At 45.7% G+C, this 12,828-nt stretch overlaps 1 protein-coding gene across 1 annotated transcript in view; it reads left to right on the top strand.

Annotated features, from left to right (window-relative positions):
* LOC115481837 (transmembrane protein 45B-like) overlaps nt 1–12,828 on the top strand; it is a 34,296-nt gene that overhangs the window by 1,127 nt on the left and 20,341 nt on the right. The gene's annotated exons all lie outside the window — the stretch shown is intronic.

Genomic DNA, 12,828 nt, shown 5'->3' with positions numbered 1-12,828 from the left:
TAGGTATTCATTGAATGAAAAAATGTGTTGTCCTATTTGTTTTGAAAGTATTTCCATGTAATCTCATTGAGTGTCCCCCTGGGCTTTGTACTTTTTGAAAGAGTAAAAAATGGATTCACTTCTATTCATTCTATACCTACCTGCACATTATATGTGAACTGCTTTAATTGTAACCACAGAAAGGCAGTAAATCAAATCCCATCAGCGTTCCCATTCCCTATTGTTTCGTTTGCCTTTGCAACTGATAATGCACACAGTACTGTAACTGTAAACAATTTTTATTGAACAAGGAAATAAAGTACAAAATTCAAACGGAAACACTTGTTCAATGTTTTACAATTTCACATCTAACCCACCCCACCCTGCACATTCTACATATTTCAAAATTGTAACGATTATAAATCTTTGATTGAATCAAGAAAAAAAAACAAAAACCAGCAAACAAACTAGTTTAAGTAAAGATATCAAACGGTTATAGAATGATGAACATACAGCAATACTCCATTTATATCTGCTTTACTTAATCACACCCCATCCCACCCTACCGTAACCATAACTATAAGTTATTACAGAGATGGCCTGTTTGGATGCTTATAACTCCAGGTCCTCATTGGATTTACTTTCTGAACCCCAAAAACACCCTTGTATCTGATTATTCGTCTTAAACACCTGGGAACATATTTAATACAGCACTTCTTGCTTTATGGGAAATATTTTGCAGATACAGTGGGGGAAATAAGTATTTGATCCCTTGCTGATTTTGTAAGTTTGCCCACTGACAAAGACATGAGCAGCCCATAATTGAAGGGTAGGTTATTGGTAACAGTGAGAGATAGCACATCACAAATTAAATCCGGAAAATCACATTGTGGAAAGTATATGAATTTATTTGCATTCTGCAGAGGGAAATAAGTATTTGATCCCCCACCAACCAGTAAGAGATCTGGCCCCTACAGACCAGGTAGATGCTCCAAATCAACTCGTTACCTGCATGACAGACAGCTGTCGGCAATGGTCACCTGTATGAAAGACACCTGTCCACAGACTCAGTGAATCAGTCAGACTCTAACCTCTACAAAATGGCCAAGAGCAAGGAGCTGTCTAAGGATGTCAGGGACAAGATCATACACCTGCACAAGGCTGGAATGGGCTACAAAACCATCAGTAAGACGCTGGGCGAGAAGGAGACAACTGTTGGTGCCATAGTAAGAAAATGGAAGAAGTACAAAATGACTGTCAATCGACAAAGATCTGGGGCTCCACGCAAAATCTCACCTCGTGGGGTATCCTTGATCATGAGGAAGGTTAGAAATCAGCCTACAACTACAAGGGGGGAACTTGTCAATGATCTCAAGGCAGCTGGGACCACTGTCACCACGAAAACCATTGGTAACACATTACGACATAACAGATTGCAATCCTGCAGTGCCCGCAAGGTCCCCCTGCTCCGGAAGGCACATGTGACGGCCCGTCTGAAGTTTGCCAGTGAACACCTGGATGATGCCGAGAGTGATTGGGAGAAGGTGCTGTGGTCAGATGAGACAAAAATTGAGCTCTTTGGCATGAACTCAACTCGCCGTGTTTGGAGGAAGAGAAATGCTGCCTATGACCCAAAGAACACCGTCCCCACTGTCAAGCATGGAGGTGGAAATGTTATGTTTTGGGGGTGTTTCTCTGCTAAGGGCACAGGACTACTTCACCGCATCAATGGGAGAATGGATGGGGCCATGTACCGTACAATTCTGAGTGACAACCTCCTTCCCTCCGCCAGGGCCTTAAAAATGGGTCGTGGCTGGGTCTTCCAGCACGACAATGACCCAAAACATACAGCCAAGGCAACAAAGGAGTGGCTCAGGAAGAAGCACATTAGGGTCATGGAGTGGCCTAGCCAGTCACCAGACCTTAATCCCATTGAAAACTTATGGAGGGAGCTGAAGCTGCGAGTTGCCAAGCGACAGCCCAGAACTCTTAATGATTTAGAGATGATCTGCAAAGAGGAGTGGACCAAAATTCCTCCTGACATGTGTGCAAACCTCATCATCAACTACAGAAGACGTCTGACCGCTGTGCTTGCCAACAAGGGTTTTGCCACCAAGTATTAGGTCTTGTTTGCCAGAGGGATTAAATACTTATTTCCCTCTGCAGAATGCAAATAAATTCATATACTTTCCACAATGTGATTTTCCGGATTTAATTTGTGATGTGCTATCTCTCACTGTTACCAATAACCTACCCTTCAATTATGGGCTGCTCATGTCTTTGTCAGTGGGCAAACTTACAAAATCAGCAAGGGATCAAATACTTATTTCCCCCACTGCAACTATTCCAGATAGAGGTCTGAGCTGCCCGTGCTTCCCAGTGAATTAACTCATGGAATCTGTTTCTCCAATACCAAAAAGAGGGAGGTTCTTCCTGCATCCAATACTTAAGTATACATTTTTCCCCAATGCATAAGCCTTACAAAGTAGGAGACATAAGTTTTTATCAGATATCCCATAAGCCTCCCATGTATTAATAAGACTCCTTTCCAGGAAGGAATTACTTGTTGTCCAAGAAGAGTACCTAAATATATATGAAGTGATCTCCAAAAGGCTTGAGCAGCATCACAACTCCAAAAGGCATGGAAAAAAGGTATCCCCCCCCCCCCCCCCCCCACTTACATTTGGAACATTGAGCATCAGATATCCATCCTGCTCTGACTGTGATATATATCCCCTATGTAGTATCCGATATTGACTTTCCTGGAGCTCAGTACTACCCACCTGCTTCGGGATATCCTTTATCCATTTTTAAAAATCTACTCCCTTCAATTCATACCCCAGATCTTTACTCCAAGCCTCCTTAAGTGGACCGTATTCCCAGAGGGAGGGGGGGGGGTGGAGAAGAAGAGATACCAAAGTTTTGTGTAATCTAGAAACTGAAACCTGTCCAAAGACATCCCCTTGTAAAAAAAAAAATCCCGAAGTTTCTGAGCACACAGTACTGTAAAAGGAAACACAGAAGCAAGGTCCTTTCCAGACAACGCATACCCTGCATTTGCTTCCAAAATTCAGCATATAGAGATCCTTTTACCAGTGGCGTAGGAAGGGGGGCGGGGGGGGCAGTCCGCCCTGGGTGCACGCCGCTGGGGGGTGTCGGCTCCGCGCTGGTGCACTGCCCTCTCTGCCCTGGAACAGGTTACTTCCTGTTCCGGGACAGAGAGAGCAGTGAACCAGCGTGGAGCCGACACACCCCAGCAACGTGCAGTCGGGGCAGATCGGCCCTCCCGCCCGTCCCTCGCCGCAGGTATGCGCTCCGGGGGGGGGGGTGTGCTCCAGCAGGAGGAGGGTGCGCCGTGTTGCACCCAGGGGGGGGTGCGCAGCGGCGACCCCCCCCCCCCCCCCCCCGGGTGTCAGCTCCCCTCGCTACGGCTCTGCCTTTTACTAAACAGCAGTAAAAAGTGACCTTAGCTATTTCCTGATTTTCTTTTTCAAGAGAGACACAGATGCAGTGCAAAGATTTATCAGTTGTTTGGTTTGGGAGCCAGTATTGAGTAGAAGTTTCCTTGCTTGGGATTTGTAGTTTGAGAGTAAACAAGTTCAATTTCTTGACTTAAAACAGCTGGACAATTTTCTTGCTGTTAAAGAAGAATTGAATGTTATAGCACAATCCTGAATATGCTTCTAGGGGCAGGCTTCGGATAATATTTGAGGGATACGATTGCCTATTTAAAATTTTTTTTTTCTTCTTTGATGTTTATTTCTAACACCTTGGATCTCTGTTTCTTACTAGTGGGTGTAAGATTTAGATTATTTCCTTTTTTGATTTGTAATGTTTTCTTTCATTCTTGATTATCCTGGAATATTGGAGATACGTAAATTTGAAATTGAATAAAGATTTTTTTAAGTGGTCTTAGCGTGCCCTTCAATGGGTTTTTTCCCTGTGTACTAAGAACCTTTTTACCACTGGGGTCAAATGGCCGAATTTCCTATTTTTTGTATTAATGGTCATGTGCTAATTTTGCAAGTGCTGTTGCTTATACTATTGCAAATCTCAATGTGGCTGGGACCGCCCGCAGCAGCCTTTTTCAGCCATTTTAAATCGGCAGCAGCAATGGTCAGAACAAGGGGCAGGAAAGAATGGTGATACCCTTCATTGAGCTTATGCAGGCCGCAATACGTTGGGCCGGAGAAGAACGAGGTCTAGCATCAGTGGAGTTCTCCCCGAGGAAAATCCTACAGAGGGGACGGGAAGATGCAGGAGATTTTCGGAGGCCAGAAGTTTCATCTGCTGAAATTATGATGCAGCAAGTGACTCGATTGTTTTCCAAACTTTGTGAGAGGCAAGAAGAGGAGTGGGGCCCGACAAAGAAGGGAACGCAGAGAAGGTTATCGGGGTTTTATCTCGAACTCGAGTTCAAATCCGAGCAGACCGTCCAGAACAAGCACAGGGGAGATTATATGTTTCCGGTGCCATGAGCTGGGACATTATGCCCGGGATTGTTATAGCGAAAGGGTTGATCGTTCTTATTCTGGAAGAGCTTACGAAGTTTCTGAGAAGCCTGGTCCTAGTGGAGTACCACCGAGAGGAGAGCGAAAACAAGAGGAAACCATTTCCACAGCCGATGCTAAAAAGTCTGTAGTGAGAGTTCAGAAGTTCGTGGAAACCGAAGAGACATCTGACGAAAAATTGATGGGAGAGAAACCCATGTGAACGAGCTGGTACGACAAGGGGTGTTGAGGAAGAGTTATAGTCCATGGGCCTCTCCAGCAGTCGTAATCAAGAAGAAGGATGGAAGTTTACGGTTTTGTTGCGACTACAGGAAGTTAAACTCCCTCACCATCAGGGATGCATACCCATTGCCCCGAATTGATGAGTCCTTAGATGCCCTGGGGTCATCAAGTGGTTCTCTTCATTGGACATGACGTCCGGCTACTTTCAGATGGGAATGGCACCGGAAGACATCGAGAAAACGGCGGTAACCACTCCATTTGGATTATTCGAGTGGACCCGTATGCCATTCGGACTGTGCAACGCGCCAGTTTTCAGAGACTGATGGAATCCGTCATGACGGAGTATGTTTTCGAGATCCTCCTTCTGTATCTCGACGATATCCTAGTCTATGCCCCAACTTTTGAAAAGCATTTGGAAAGATTAGAACTTGTCTTTCAGAGAATGAAAACCAGTGGTCTAAAGTTAAAGCCTTCAAAATGCAAAATTTTTTGTCAGAAAATGAGGTTCCTGGGATATGTTGTCTCTAAGGAAGGAGTATCAGCAGATATAGAAAAAGTGAGAGCATTGCAAGAGTGGAAAGTCCCGAAGAGCAAAACTGAAGTTAGAAGCTTCATGGGTTTTGCTAGCTTCTACAGGCGATTTGTGGAAGGTTTCGCGCAAATAGCTGCTCCTTTACATGCATTGACTGGGAAGATCGTACCGGAAAATGCAGCAATATGCTGGAGTAATGAGTGTCAACAGGCGTTTGAAACGTTGAAGAAGAAACTTACCTCTGCACCAATCCTAGCTTATCCAGTATTCACGGAACCTTTCATCCTTACTACTGATGCCAGCTATCGTGGATTGGGGGCTGTATTAAGTCAGATCCAGGATGGTGAAGAAAAAGTAATAGCGTTTGCTAGTCGTGGGCTTAGAAAATCAGAGAGGAATGCAAACAATTACTCGGCGTTCAAACTCGAGCTGCTGGCTTTAAAATGGGCCACCACGGAGAAGTTCCGTGAATACCTCATCTACCAAAGATTTATTTTAAAAACCGATCACAACCCGCTTAAGTACCTGGAAACAGCGAAAATTCAGGCTGTAGAACAACGCTGGTTGGCCCAACTGGCAGATCTAGATTTCATTGTGGAATACAAACCGGGCCGAAGCAATCTGATAGCTGATACACTGTCCCGTTTACCAGACAGTGAAGAGCCAGAAATTGTTGGTAGTGATGAGGAAAAAGATTTCTTTGGGTTCTCCTGCAAGTTAATTTCCGTGAAGCCCAAGAAGGGAAAATCTAAATCACAGAAGTTCTGTAACAAAGTAGCAGGGGAAGATAAAAATGAAGGCATCAGAAAGGCACAGAGAGAAGATAGAACTGTAAGTACCGTGATAGACTGGTTGGAAACTCAGCATTCTCCACAACAGGGAGAGCTGGTTTCTCCAGAAGTACGAAGTTTATGGAAACACCGTGATAGATTGCTGTAGAAAGATGGAATCCTATTCAGAGGCTATGAAGATTGCAGATTGGGGACGAACATGCGACAAGTTGTGGTGCCGGAAATTTTGAGAAATGAAATTTTGGAGACTTTCCACGACCGAATGGGACACTTTGCTCTCGAAACCACATTCAAGAACCTTCGCAAAGCCCATTTTTGGGTGGGCATGAGAAAGGATGTAGAGAGCTGGATACAGAAGTGCCGGAGATGCTGCTTTTCGAAGGAACTGTTTCCTAGGGAGAAAAATTAGATGAGTTGCTTTAACGTAATAAGGCCTCAAGAGGTTCTGGCAATAGACTTCACGGTATTGGAGAGAGACAGCGGGGAATACGAGAACATACTTGTCATGACGGATATGTTTTCGCGATTTGCAGTGGCGGTACCAGCTAGAAATCAGACGGCGAGAACAACAGCTAACATCTTAGTAAATAAGTGGTTCGCAGTATACTGTGTTCCTGAAAAGCTACATTCAGATCAGGGTCCGGCATTTGAATCATCAGTGATCAGAGAACTTTGCAATTGGTACGGAATAAAGAAGACCAGAACCACTCCATATCATCCCCAGGGCAATGGGAGATGTGAAAGGTTCAACAGGACATTGCATCAGATCTTGCGCACATTTCCAGATCATAAAAAGAAGTCTTGGTCGAAATTTCTTCCTGAGCTGAATCAGGTGTATAATAGTTCTGTTCATAGTGCCACTGGATTTACACCTGCCTATCTATTCTTGGGAAGGGAGACATTATTACCCCAAACTGCATTAGTAGCTGAGAACGAAGATTGGAGAAATTGGGAAGAGATAAAAGATCTAGAGGATTGGTTGAGAGTCCACAAGGAAAATTTGGAGTTTTCACAGGAGCTGGCAAGGAAAGCAGATGAACACAAGAAAATGAAAATGAAGATTCAGTATGATAAAACATCAGGAGGAGAATCTCTGCAAGTGGGAGATTGGGTCTTGCTCCGGAGACAGAGATTCCCGGGTAGGCACAAGATCCAGGATGTTTGGGAAACTTGTCCCTATAGGGTGGTCCAAATTTATGGGGAGACCGGTAATGTGTTAACGATTCAAAATGACAAATTCGGGAAGAAAACTGTTAATAGAGACTTGGTAAAGAAATACGATTTGGGGGTGGAAGAAATTGTAATGGTACCAACTCAGGTTGAAAAAAATGATAAAAATGTGGAACCAGTACCTGAAAAGGTAACTGGAAAGAGTTTATGTGATTATATTGTGTACACTGAGATAACAATTAATTCTGCTGGAAATACATGTGATTCTGTAAGCACTAGAGAAATCAGAAGTTCAAACAGATGTAATAGGGGAATGTGTTCTTCATTTCTTAAAGACAATTTTATTTTGGGTTGAGTTGGGAAAGGATGGCTAGGTTGAGAAAATTTAGTTATAAAAGTTTGGCTTAGTTGAGGAGAGAATAGTTCCTTTATTTGAATAAAGTGTGTATGGATTAGGGTTGGTATTGGGTGTTGTAAGGGGTAAGTGTATGGATATTTGGAGAGAATTGAGATGTGAGAGTGGATAATATTGGAGACAATATTATGTTTTTTTCTGCATGGGCGAATGTAACCTAGGGTTAAAGAATTGAAATAAAAATATATACTTACCTGGGGCTCCGGAGTCATTTTGGGGGTTGTTTTTGGGTGACAGGAGTGCTGGTGGGGATGTTCGGGGCCGTGCTGGGAGAGTTCGTGGGGCTGTGCTACAAGTAGCAGCGGGAGGTTTTTAAAATAAAATAAAAGCCGGTTCCGGCGGTTCGCGGGGTTTTGGGGCCTTGGTTTGGGCCGGTGTGGGGCTGAAAGCGCTGCAGGGAGGCAGCGCTGAAGTTTTAACTCCCGGGGGCCGATAGAGAGCTTCCCCGGGAGTGAAGAGGAGGTTCGGGGCGAGTTGGGCTGGGTTCGGAGACCAAATGGTGAGTTTCGGGGCCCGGGAGCAATGGAGCATGTTCCCGGGCCCGAAGAGGGAAACCGGAGGCCGGAGGAGCGCTGCAGGAGGCAGCGCGGAAGTTTGCCAGCTGGGGGAGGGCGCCGGGAATTGTTTTTTTAAGAAAAAAAGATGGCCGGTGAGTAGAGAACGTCGGCGCGAGTGTGCATGAGGCGGCGCGCCTCATGCACGAATCGCGAACGCGCGTCTTCGCATCTAGGCCGAAGCCGGGGCCTAAATTTTGGGGCTGGCTTCGGAGCTTTTTTATTTTTGGATCCGTTTTCGCCCCAGGACGTGCGGGACCGGAACCGAGGGCAGGCATCGAGTGTGCTGAAAATCTACATTAAGGTAAGGGGTTTTTTTAACCTAAAATTTCCATTTATTTATTTTTAAATTGTGTAAATTTGGTTTTTGATTTTTTAAAATTCAGGGGTTTAAGTTTTTTAAATTTGGTTTTTAGATTCATGATCAGGGGATTTGTCTTGATTTTTCTATAGGATTAGTTTTTTGAATTTAAATATTTTGAGGGGTTTTTTTGGAGGGGTGCTAGTTGAAGGGGTTAATAAAGGGTTAAATTCTTAAATTCGACAGGGTAGATTAAGGAAGGGGTATATTAATTTTTGAGATGGGTTTTACAAATTTGGGTAGTTTTGGAGGGGTGTTAGAGGGGATAGTGTGCGGCAGATAGGAAAATTGGTGTATTTTTAAAATTTAAAAGTATGGTTAGATGGAGGATTCGGGGTTTTAGTGGCAGGGAAAATTTGGGGTGTTTTGGAGGAAATTGGAAGGAGTTATAGTTTAATTTTATAATTTCCCATTAAACTCTATGGAAATTATAAAATAAAATGGAGATTTTGCTGTGCTTCTCAGAATTCCGCTGGTCAGCTAGAGGGTTTAGAATGTTGGAAAAGGCTTGGGATTGGTCAGCAATGCTCGGAATCCCAAGCCAAAGCTTGGTCTCCTAGGAGATGAGGCTAACTGACAGTGGGAGTGAGAGGCTTGTGACTGAAGAGAGCGGAAGCGCAGCTCAGTGTGGGAGAGTCAGTGTGAGATTATTGGTGACTGGAAGGTAGAAAGTGAGTTTAGTGTGATAGTAAAAAGTTTGAAAGTGATAGTGAATAAAAGTGAAAGCCTGTAAAGGGGTTTTATTTGATTTTTGATCAATTATAATAAACTTGGGGGGTATGAGGTGTGATTGATTTTGGTGGTGAAAGATATGAATGATAGGGGAAAGGGTATGATTACATGTAAGAATAAGAGGGTGATTAAGGGATGTTGGGATGTAAGTGACTGAAAGGGTTATCAGCCTATTCAGTTTAGGGAATTAAGTGATTAGCATAGGCTTGAAGCAGTACAGGGATTTTTATTTAATTTTATTTAAATAGTTTAATTGGCCCTAAGTATTAAATAATACTTCCCTAGAACTAAAAGGTATCAACAATGTGTGAGAATAGATAGGGTTTTTCTTCCTATTAAGTTTTTAAGAGATAGGTTTAGGGAGAAGACCTGGAAGAAGAACCTGGAAGTTGGAGAACCAACAAGGGCCCCTCCGCAAGAAAGACTACACATCCAGTGAACTAATATCAGCTAAGTGACCATTGAGGGAATAGAGAAAAAAAAATAGAAAAGGAAAGATAAAGACAAAGACAATTCCTTATATACTTACCTTGCTTGCTTCTCTAGAGTGAAGACGGTACCTGTGAAAATAAAAACAAAGAACACACAAAGTATCAATTCTAGGAGTTTACCGTATAGCTTATTGGTTATCTAACTTAATTTAAAAGAAATTGAGAAATGGTTTTTTAAGATACTTACCTGAAAGTTCTTGAGTATAAAAGTGATTCCTGTAAAGAAAAAGATAAGAGAAAACAAGTTAATATATTAAACCTGAGTTGAGAAATTGTTTAGTTAGTATTGTGATAAGAATAGAAGGGAATTTGGTTAGAAATTAAAATGTTATTGTTCCTAGTTTTTATTATTACCAGAATGTGTTAAATAAACTTGTTCTATTTATAGTAAATATAATAGAGTTTTATTGACTCCTTCAAATAAGGGATAATCCTGAAATTAGTTTTTTTCCCCTCATGGTCCCAGGGATTATGAGGAGAGGTTAGTTTTTGTAGCTTACCCCTTTCATTCTGGTGTAGCGCCCCAAAGTCACGACTACTGACATCTGAAAATTTGGAGCTCTATTTCTGATGACATCTTTTGCCAAAGCGAGAGGGGGAAAGTCAACAATGGCAGCTCTTTTCTGTCCCCAGAGGCCACTATACCACCAGGGCTTGTTAACATAAGCCTGGGGAGGGCTACTGACAGTGGTGTGCTGGAGCCGGCTCGCACCGGCTCGCAAGAGCCGGTTGTTTAATCTTTTACCGTCTTGCGAGCCGGTTGTTGTTCAGGGCGAACCAGCTCTCCTCCCTCCTTCCCTCGAGCTACAGGCTTCCCTCCCAGTGTATGGATTCTTCAGGGCAGGCAGGAAAGATCCCCAGTCTTGCCTGCCCGCTGCCGGCACTGACCCTCCCCCGCTGCCAGATCGCTCTTTAAAAATGGCCACTGAGACTTCCAGCGGCGGCCTCGTGAGACTTCTGCTGAAGTCTTGGAGGCTGCCCTTGTAAGTCTCGGTGGCCATTTTGAAGAGCGATGCAGTAGCGCCGCGGGAGAGTCAGTGCCGGCAGCGGCCAGGAAAGACTGGGGATCTTTCCTGCCTGCCCCAAAGAATCCACTCAACAACCAACAATCGCTGGGTATGGGTGGCTGGAGGGGGGGCAGGGGAGAGAGGACAATCGCTGGGTATGGGTGGCTGGAGAGGGAGCAGGGAAGAGAGGACAATCGCTGGGCATGAGTGGCTGGAGGGGGGAGGGGAGAGAAGACAATCGCTGGCATGGATGGCTGGAGGGGGCAGGGGAGAGAAGACAATCACTGGGTATGGATGGCTGGAGGGGGGGCAGGGGAGAGAGGACAATCACTGGGCATGGGTGGCTGGAGGGGGGCAGGGGAGAGAGGACCGCTGGGTATAGGTGGCTGGAGGGGGCAGGGGAGAGAGGACAATCGCTGGCATGGGTGGCTGGAGGGGGTGCAGGGGAGAGAGGACAATCGCTGGGTATGGGTGGCTGGAGGGGGGCAGGGGAGAGAATATGGGTGGCTGGAGGGGGGGCAAGGGAGCAAAGAGAATTGCTGGGTATGGTTGGCTAGAGGGGGGGCAGGGGAGAGAATATGGGTGGCTGGAGGGGGGGCAAGGGAGCAAAGAGAATCGCTGGGCATGGGTGGCTGGAGGGGGGCAGGGGAGAGAGGACAATCGCTGGGTATAGGTGGCTAGAGGGGGCAGGGGAGAGAGGACAATCGCTGGCATGGATGGCTGGAGGGGGCAGGGGAGAGAAGACAATCACTGGGTATGGGTGGCTGGAGAGGGGGCAGAGAAGAGAGGACAATCGCTGGGCATGAGTGGCTGGAGGGGGGAGGGGAGAGAAGACATTTGCTGGGCATGGGTGGCTGGAGGGGGCAGGGGAGAGAAGACAATCACTGGGTATGGGTGGCTGGAGGGGGGCAGGGGAGAGAAGACAATCACTGGGTATGGGTGGCTGGAGGGGAGGCAAGGGAGAGAGGACAATCGCTGGGTATGGGTGGCTGGAGGGGGGCAGGGGAGAGAGGACAATCGCTGGCATGGGTGGCTGGAGGGGGGCAGGGGAGAGAGGACAATCACTGGGTATGGGTGGCTGGAGGGGGGGCAGGGGAGAGAGGACAATCGCTGGCATGGGTGGCTGAAGGGGGTGCAGGGGAGAGAGGACAATCGCTGGAATGGGTGGCTGAAGGGGGTGCAGGAGAGAGAGGACAATCGCTGGGTATGGGTGGCTGGAGGGGGGCAGGGGAGAGAATATGGGTGGCTGGAGGGGGCAGGGGAGCAAAGGGAATTGCTGGGTATGGGTGGCTGGAGGGGAGGGCAGGGGGAGAGGAGGGTTACTGGACATGGGTGGATGGAGGAGTGGGAAGGGAGAGAAGAAATGCTGGACATGAATGGAGGGGAGGGAAGAGTGAGGAAGGAGATGAGATGAGGGAAAAGGAAGAGAGGAGAAAAACTGCACATGGATGAAGAAAATAGGCAGAAGCTGGATCCACTGGACAGTCAAGTCTACGGAGGACCCAGCTTTTACTTATAGGGCAAGAAATAAAAAAGAAAGGCAGAAAGTAAAGAAATAAATGGAAAGGAAGCCCTGGAAACGGAATTAAGAGGACAGATAGCAGCAGAATCGGATACTGGGCCAGCATGATCAGAAAAACAAAGTCACCAGACAACAAAGGTAGAAAAAAATCATTTTATTTTCATTATAGTGTTTGGAATATGTCCACTTTGAGAATCAGGTGCTCAACATTAAAAGTTTATATTTATTTACTTATTTATGACATTTTATCCCACATTAAACATGAATTAGATTGGAGCCTGGGATCATTTAATTTTTTTTCCTGGAGTAATGCATTGCCCCCCCCCCCCCCAGGCTCTCTCCCCGGCTATAGCCAGCTCTGCAATTTGGATGGGGGGGGGGGTGCAGAGGTGGACCGGGGAGAGAGCCTGTTGTTAAACATTTACCAGCACACCACAGGCTACTGATGGCGTGGGGTGGGGTGGGGTGGGGTGGAGAGTTTTCATTTCAGCTGAAACCCAAACCTGGATTTTGGGACTGTTTTGGTTGGCCTCTAGAAATA

Source organism: Microcaecilia unicolor, chromosome 12, assembly GCF_901765095.1.
Source record: "Microcaecilia unicolor chromosome 12, aMicUni1.1, whole genome shotgun sequence".
NCBI lineage: Eukaryota > Metazoa > Chordata > Amphibia > Gymnophiona > Siphonopidae > Microcaecilia > Microcaecilia unicolor.
The sequence above is the reverse complement of the archived record's forward strand: the minus strand, read 5'-3'. Positions and strand labels throughout refer to the sequence as shown.